Source organism: Tursiops truncatus, chromosome 1 (assembly GCF_011762595.2).
Source record: "Tursiops truncatus isolate mTurTru1 chromosome 1, mTurTru1.mat.Y, whole genome shotgun sequence".
NCBI lineage: Eukaryota > Metazoa > Chordata > Mammalia > Artiodactyla > Delphinidae > Tursiops > Tursiops truncatus.
Window position 1 is genome coordinate 104,259,358 of NC_047034.1, and position 8,681 is coordinate 104,268,038.

An 8,681-nucleotide genomic window follows, 5' to 3' on the forward strand; every position below is an offset into this window, starting at 1 on the left:
TTGTCCCCCTGATGTGTGCCTTCGGTCTGTCTCATTACTTTTTTTTTTTTTGCGGTACGCAGGCCTCTCACTGTTGTGGCCTCTCCCGTTGCGGAGCACAGGCTCCAGACGCGCAGGCTCAGCGGCCATGGCTCACGGGCCCAGCCGCTCCGCAGCATGTGGGATCTTCCCGGAGCGGGGCACGAACCCGTGTCCCCTGCATCAGCAGGCAGACTCTCAACCACTGCGCCACCAGGGAAGCCCTGTCTCATTACTTTTGCATCTTGCTACTGTGTTCTGTATTTGCTCAGAGCCACTGGGTGCTAAGGAATTTGGTCTGCTGCTCCTCCGGGGAAGTTTGGTGAGCTGGTACAAGGAGGTGATAAACAAGGCCATAAAACACAGGGTAAATGAAGAAGATACATAAACTTCCTGATATTTCTTTTTTTTTTTTTTTAACATCTTTATTGGAGTATAATTGCTTTACAATGGTGTGTTAGCTTCTGCTGTATAACAAAGTGAATCAGCTGTACATATACATATATCCCCATATCTCCTCCCTCTTGCGTCTCCCTCCCACCCTCCCTATCCCACCCTGCTAGGTGGTCGCAAAGCACGGAGCTGATCTCCTTGTGCTGTGTGGCTGCTTCCCACTAGCTATGTATTTTACGTTTGGTAGTGTATATATGTCCATGCCACTCTCACTTCGTCCCAGCTTACCCTTCCCCACCCCCGTATCCTCCTGATATTTCTTAACATGTTCTTTAACATACTGTATGTAGTACCTATGTATATTTGCATAACAAAATAAGCCTGGTAAAATGTAATTAATTGGTGTGCCTGCTTTAATAGGAATTCTTCCCCATCAGAAGAAACCTAGAATGGAAGGCCAGAAAGAACCCAGGAGAGGCAAAGACTTTATTGACTAAATGCCATGTCTGTATAGGGGCAACAGCAGGGCTATTGAGGTGAACAAATGAAGCTTCATCAGGGGTTCAGTATCCTTCTGTAGTATTACCTAAGAATGTTGCCATCTTATATTTCTGAAGCACTTTATAGTTTACAAAGGACGTTTGGAATTCCTTTTCTCATTTGATCTTGCCTTGGCTTTAGTCAAGGATGCCTGCTCAGTTAGAAATGTGTTCAGTGAGTATGTGCACAGCTGGAGAATGTGACCCAACACATGCCACCTTGGCCTGTAAGCTGGAGTTTTAAAGAGGCAGAATCATATTGATGAGCTGGTGCCGGTATTATGCACCATTCAGCTGGACATTAATTTCTGACAGAGAGGGTCATAAGTGGGAAAAACTGCAGATTTTACTGGCTACTCTTTTTTATGTTATTAGGGGCTTTTTCCCTCTTGAATTTTATAAGCACAATGTGTCTTTTAAAACAATTAAAAAATAATATAGAGCCCTGGGATTTGATGTAAAATTGCATCTTTGTGACTGCGGTGGCACTGGTTTTCAACTACCCTGTAACAAGGAAAGCAAACCCAACTGGAAAGGAGGCAGAGGTGTTTCTCTGCCACATCGCAGCCATATGAAATGAGGTTCTTAATTGAATACCAGGAATGATATAACTTGGAAATTAAACCAAAAATATTTTCCATCAGTGTAAAAAGACCATTTTAAAACACTTTATTCATTTTTCAGATCTCTTTCTTCCTTTTCCCAACGTCACATTTATAGTCTGGTAGAGGGACACAATTGGAAAATTATCTATATATAAAAAAATGAAATTTAAGATATAAAAATTCTGCAATTCTGATAAATTTTATGTTCACTCTTTCCTTGATCTAAATAGAGTATTCTAAAAATATTACCCATATAGGGGACACATTTTTTTTTTTAGCATCTTTATTGGAGTATAACTGCTTTACAGTGGTGGGGGACACATAGAAATAATAGCCTTTTAATATCTGGATTCAGATATCTTCTAATCACACAACTTTCATAAATTTCAAAACAAGGATTTGGATTGAATGAAAACAGGAAGCTGGTGCTTCCTATGTGCCCCCTGTATTTGTGTTCATATGGAATATTTACACAATATTCTGACTTGGCTTTAATCTATAATTCCTGGCTATTATTTCAGTTGCAACTATAATTTTTAGATTAATGGTTATAATTTTGGTAAGGTATACATGAAAAGTTTTATGTTCATGCTTGAAAGGAGGATCATTAAACATTCATTATTACCACTCAAATTAGTTGTCATGTGCTATATAACAGTTACCCATTATCATCTCACTAGTTAAGGTTCAGCAGCAAGTGAACAGCAATATATAGCTCATACCAGTAGAGTAATTTTTGTTGGGGAACAGAGAGAGAAATGATTTTAAAACCCATTTGACATACTTATGTTGACAAATTATTTAAAGGAATTACTGCTTTGTCAATAAACATGTTTGTATATTGGAATAGGATTGTGTTTGGATTTACTTCTAGCTGTTTAATTATTCTATGATTGTGAAAAACTGCTTATTCATATGATTATGAGTTAAAAAAATAGAAAATACAAAGGTTGAGGTGTTTTAGTCTTTTGCAGACACCTAACCTTGCCAAGAAAAAGCACTTTTCATTTTTGTAAGCAGGCATTGAAATCTTGCTTTTTCAATGAAGCTAGATTGTGTAATTTGTTAGTTTTCCCCATCTGGTAACAAATTATTCTTAAGGGAAAAAAAAAGCAGAAAGTAAAAGAAGAGATGGATTTTGATAAATGTTGTGGGTAAACATACATAGAGATGTCTCCAACTCATTTTGGAAAGATGTGAAGTGAAAATTAATAAATATAAATATATTTTAGTGTAAGAAACATTTTGCTTTTTTCTTTCAAATACCTTGGTATGCCAGTTCACTTATGTGAAGACGTTAGGACAGCCACATGGTTCTTTTGATCACATATATGAATCATTCCATAATCCTCAGTAATTTAACTTGGTTCTTTTTCCATAGAAAGAAAACCCCATAAATTTGATTCTGATCTCACCTAACTTTAGAGCTTTCTGTCTTAAAGAGTCAAACTGTAGCTGATGAAGACATTTTGCATTTTTCCATATCGCATCTGGCTTCATAATGATGGTTTATTCTATTTTATTTAATATTTTTTTTCTGCACAGAGGAGAGGAAAAACATATAGGTCCATGAATCAATCTAGATAATGGGGAAGGCTGAATGTAATAAATAATACAGTAACAACCCTAAACTAATGAGCTGTTGCTAAGGTACATTTTATAGGCTCATCCTCTATATAAAAAGTCACTAATAACCCCTTGGTGTAATCAGATGATAAAGCTTTGCCATAAGGCAACACCTGTGCAATTAGAACTGCAGATTCTTTTGCACGTTTCATTAATTTCAGGATTTTGTAAAGGCACAATGACTACACTAATAATCTAGTCTACTTGACTCCATGTCTACCAGAAACAGTGTCTAATTAGATAAAGGTAATTAATTAGAGATAAATGGAGCTAATCTGGCTCAGTTAACACTAATTCTCTGAATTAAGACATTTTGGGACACCTACTGTCCCGCTGACTGATATTTTGCGTTAAGACTAGGTTCTAGAGGAATCAGAAAATACTGGCATTTGAGAATTGAGCAGTCTTGTGACGGCACATTTAGGCATCTGAAGCTGAAGGAGAGTTTTCTTTCATATTGTGCTATTTCACCACCTTTCTATTGCTGCTTGAAGAATTCACTTTGTAGTTATTCCAATCTGTGTTAGTCTCCATATAAATTTTAATAACCTTTGCTATCATTTTTATTGTCTGTCTAGCCCACCAGTGGAAGAAAATTGCAAGTTGTTCCCTCTTAAATAAAGACTTAATGGTTACATTAAGGAAATGTCAAGACTCATCAGCCTATATCTTAAAATTCCGATTCTTTAAAGAGAACAAACCTCTGCTTTGCCGTGTTGGACTGAAGATTCAGTGATGTGGGGGGAAGAGCATGGACTTTGAAGTCGCAAGACCTGAATTCAAATTTCTGCTCTTTTACTAAATGAGTGATCTTAGGAAGATGATTAACCTTCCTGAGTTCCTTTGATTGCAAAATGGAAATAATACTAACTTTACAGGGTTGTCATGAGCATTGAATGACATAAAGGTTGGTAATTATACCTGTTAGGCTGAGAATGAACACATAACCTAGCACCATATCTTGATTGACTATAAGATTAAGTGTCAAAAATGTTACATTTTCAGAACTTCCCTGGTGGTCCAGTGGTAAAGAATCTGCCTCCCAATGCAGGGGATGCGGGTTCAATCCCTGCTCAGGGAACTAAGATCCCACATGCCGCGGGGCAACTGAGCCGTCACACCACAACTACTGAGCTCACGCGCCTCAACTAGAGAGCCTGCGTGCCGCAAACTACAGAGCCCACGCGCTCTGGAACCTGTGCGCCACAACTAGAGAAGAGAAAACCCACACACCACAACCAGAGAGAAGCCTGCACACCGCAACGAAAGATCCCGCATGCCTCAATGAAGATCCCGCCTGCCGCAACTAAGACCTGATGCAGCCAAAAAAAATAGTTGCATTTTCATCTTGACCCCATGATAATCTTTGGGCTATATTTATACATGCAGCAAGGGAGAGATGAAGAATTTTCTCCCAAATAGTGAAATTAAGAAACAATCCTCCAAATTCTTTATCTGTCTTGGTTTTTTATACTGCTGTAATTAGCCCTCTTGGCAAGTTGTTCCACCGTCCACAAGGAATGGACAGTTTGCCCCTGAATTGAACTCTGGGATGTATGTAGCTTAATATGAAGTGGATGTTCGAATCTTTCTTCTATAATTTCTCTGGGCTGTGCCCTTTCTTCTTTCTGGTCTCTGTCCTCATGTTTCTGGTCTACTCCTAGATTGCTCTAATAGTCTCCTAATATCTCTTCTTTCATTTCTTTCTCCTATAATTCAATGTCCTGTAATTCACTGTCACCAACTTAATCTTCCTCACAGAGCACTTTCCTCATTTTCTCTCTTGTCAAGATCGTAAGAAGATTCCTCGTTAAACTGACTTTCATGAAGGCAGTCATAGCATCTAAATCTGGTCCATATTATTTATCCAGCCTGTCCCCTGCCCTCCCTTGCCAGTGGTGCCTTTTATTCCAGGCAAGCAGGGCTTACTGTTCTTCACCACTCTTATCTTTCCTTTTACGCTCTTGTCTCTACCTGAAATCCTCTCTCCTCTTCTTTCAAGACAGCTCAAGTCCTGCATTTCCCCTGAGGCCTACATTGACAACTTTGGCCTACCAAGAGCATTCTCATGTCTGAAGGCCCATGGCAGCTTTCCATGGCATCACACTGATGAGATGTCTTAGGTCAGGAACCGTATCCTGTTCTCCTTGTGTGCAAGGCAAACCTTGCCCGCCATCCTCTTCCCCCAGCCTTTACACGGTGCGACCCTCCGGGGAACACAGAACAAAACAATATACATGTAACTTAACTGTGAGGTGTGGCTTGGCCTGGGCCTTGGCTAGTCAGGTCTACATGACTTCTGAAGTAACCCTGGGGCTCTTTGCCCACTTTGGGTTTGGTTCAGCCCTGTGTTGAGCCTTCCTGTTTGGAGAAAGATTACCCTGATGAGAGGCCTGACTGTAGTCCCTCAGGTTTTGTGTCTAGCTTGTGGGGTATTAGGATTTTATAACATGCAATGAGGGAATGCCAGGAAGTGTCTTTTAGTATTTCATGACAATTAGAACATCTAGCAAGCAGTGATACTCCTTCTCCAGCAAACATTTCAGAAAGGGCTGAGTGCGCACGGGCTGGATTAGCATTCATTAGAGACCTTTAACGGAGCTTCCTGGTGAATTCTCTATGTAGGGGATTTTTCCATGGAGAGGAGAGTCCATGCCAAAGAAATTGAAACTTGTGTGCATTAGATGCCCAAGTTGACTGATTGTGGTTGTTGATTCTGAGCTTAACTGTGTGATATGCTTTGCCCAATGAGACAGTAGCAAACATGTAACAGACACAGACTTAAAAAATGCTTGGGTACCAGAGCTTGCTCTCTGGCGGCTCTTGGAAACCTGAGCAGCCCTGTGAATGAGCCCAGGCTAGCCAGCTAGATTGTGACCGACATGTGGTCTAGTATCTCTCTTTCCCCAGCCCAGAGTCAGCCAACCCCAGTAGTCAAATGGCTTAGCTGACAGCAGCTGATTACAGACACACATGTGAGTCCAGTTGAGACCAGCAGAACGATGCACAGAATTGAACTAAATAGTTATTGAATTAAACCTTACGTTTTGGAGTCATTCAATACACAGCAATAGATAACTGACACATGGGTGTAGGCTATTTCACTGCCTCAACTCAGAAGAAACCCAGCGGACGTAAAATGTTTGGTCTCCAATCTTGGAAGATATATACGCAGAAGCATGATGGTACCTTCAAGAGACATAGAGAAGCAAAGAAGCCATCTCAGTCTTAGGAAGTAAGAAAATGGGTTCAGTTTTTGTCATTTGGGGTTGATATAGATCAAAGTTCAAGTCAAGACTTCTAGAGAGGTGTTAGTTAGGCTGGAGTTGAAGATCTGTATGCGAGGGACAGCTGAAGTTATAGTATAGGATGAGAATGCAGAGGAAGACAGGCTGGGGACAAAATTTGGTGGGATTCCTACTGTTAATAGCCCGTTTGGAAAGAGACAAAGGAGTCAGAGAAGGAGCACCAGAGTCAGGAAGCCCAGAATTGTGCTGTGGAAGCTCAGGCTGGGAGAACTTCAAGAAGGACTGAGTGGTCAGCAGAGCCAGTTACCAGAAAGGGCAAGCGTGGCAGTAATAATGACTGATAGTTGAAGCGTAGTTTATAGTATACAAAGCCCATTTACATCTCCTCTCAATCCAGTGTTATAGGTAGATTCAGGACCATTATCACACCCATTTTGTAGATGACAAAACGGGCACAGAGCCATTAAGTACTTTACAAATATGACCCATCTGGTAAGATGGCAAATTCCCAATGTCTTAAAATGCCTTCTGAGAGACCACTGGAACTGTAGTTGAATCCGGCAAGAGGAAAATCAGCAGCAGACTTGAAAGAAGCAGTTTCAGGAGAGCTGGGGGTAGGGAGGATAGTAGTTGGGTAGGATCAAGATTGCATGGAGATGCTGTAGAGGGTAGCGAGGTAAGGAACAGAACACTGTTGACTTGATGAGAACTTGAGGGGATGTCAGGTTTGAAAGGAAGGGAAGGGTAACAAAAATGAGTTTGCAGATAGAAGGAGAGGGAGAAGTGGAACATCAAAGCAAGAGAGAAAATTTAAAAAGGGAAAACAAAATAAAAATAAAGAGAAAGTAAACGAGAGAAAAATTTTAAAAGCAGTTCGAGAAGGTATAAATGCCAGTATCTCTAGGCGAGCACAGGTGAAGAAAGGGCTTAGACTCAGGAGGGGCTGAGAGACTGGTGGCAAGGAGAAGAGAGGGAGATGACAGGCAGAGATCTTTAAGGTAGAGAGGAGGGAATCTTCAAATCCTGAGAGAACTTTCACTCCAGGAAGAGCCGCTTGCCATCTCAGGGAGTGACATGCGTCTACCTCTATGATGAGACAATTGAAAGGTATCTGGAACTGCCTTCATGAAGCAAATTGCCCTTCCCAGCAGAGATATTTAATCTTGTGATGGAAAAAAAGTTTTCTTGGGATAAGGCCCCTGCATGACTACTGTGTGTGCGTGCGCGTGCGTGTGTTCATGTGCGTGTGTGCACACTGGGCAAGAGCAAGGAAGTCTGGGATCTGAGAGACAGGGCCCAGGAAGTAAGGGGCATCAAACATAGTTAGTTAGTCACTGCTTTGCCTGGGACCCAGGGAGGTCCTGAGAGGTGAGCAGATGCCCTCTAACATGGAGGAGAGCCTGATAAAAAACACCTTCTTACCCAGTTCTTGGAGGTTTATCACCATGACTGCCTTCCAGTGACTCAAGGCTTCTGATTACTGCTTCAAGACAGGTGCTTCTGGGAGGAGTAACCCACTACACCTTAGGGTTTCCTGGACTTCCTGAGAACAACTTTTGTTATATGATGAGGATGAGGGCGGATGGGGATGTAAACAGAATATAGAAAGAGAACAGAAATCACCCAAGCCTACTACATTCTTCACATCCTACCGCTCATGCAAGAAGTTCTGTGCATGCTCCCAGATCTCTCACCTTAACCCCCAATACCAGCATAATCACAACTGCTCTCTCCAGATGCCTCTGCAAGGTGCCTGGTACATCGCTGGTGCTCAGTAAATATACGGGTGAATGAATGAATAGCTTCTCAACTGGTCTGTTCATTCAGGTGTGGTCCCTGCAGCCCATTTGTCAGCATGCTGCTTTCCTAATAATCCTTCTAAAGCCCAGTTTGATCTATTTAAAATCTTTCATGGCACCATGTTACTTACAGGATCAAGTCCAAACTACTTAGCTTGGAATACAAGGTCCTTCGTGATCCAACTCCTACAGCCTCTCCTTACCCAATCTGGCATCTCACAGAAAGTCCCACGTGTGCAGGTGCACATTGACACACACCCCCAGACTCGATCCAACCAGACTGAACTGCTTCTAGGTCCATGTCCACCTGAGATGTTTACACTATGTTGTCCGAGTTGTTCCTTCCTGGAACACTCTCTACCCTATCATGTGTCCACCTGGTAAACGTCTACATGTCCTGTCAAGGTCAGTTTAAATGACTCCCTCCTCAATGAAGCTTTCATGAGTTCCTAA

The 8,681-nt window shown here is 41.6% G+C and overlaps 1 protein-coding gene across 1 annotated transcript in view; it reads left to right on the forward strand.

Moving 5' to 3' along the window:
* The window catches only part of LOC117313987 (uncharacterized), a 24,231-nt gene extending 19,657 nt beyond the window's left edge, over positions 1-4,574 (forward strand). The window contains exon 6 of the mRNA XM_033865572.2: positions 1-4,574. This exon is cut by the window's left edge and continues 455 nt beyond it. The gene's annotated coding sequence lies outside the window, so the exon portion shown is untranslated.
* Positions 4,575-8,681: the final 4,107 nt, after the last annotated feature.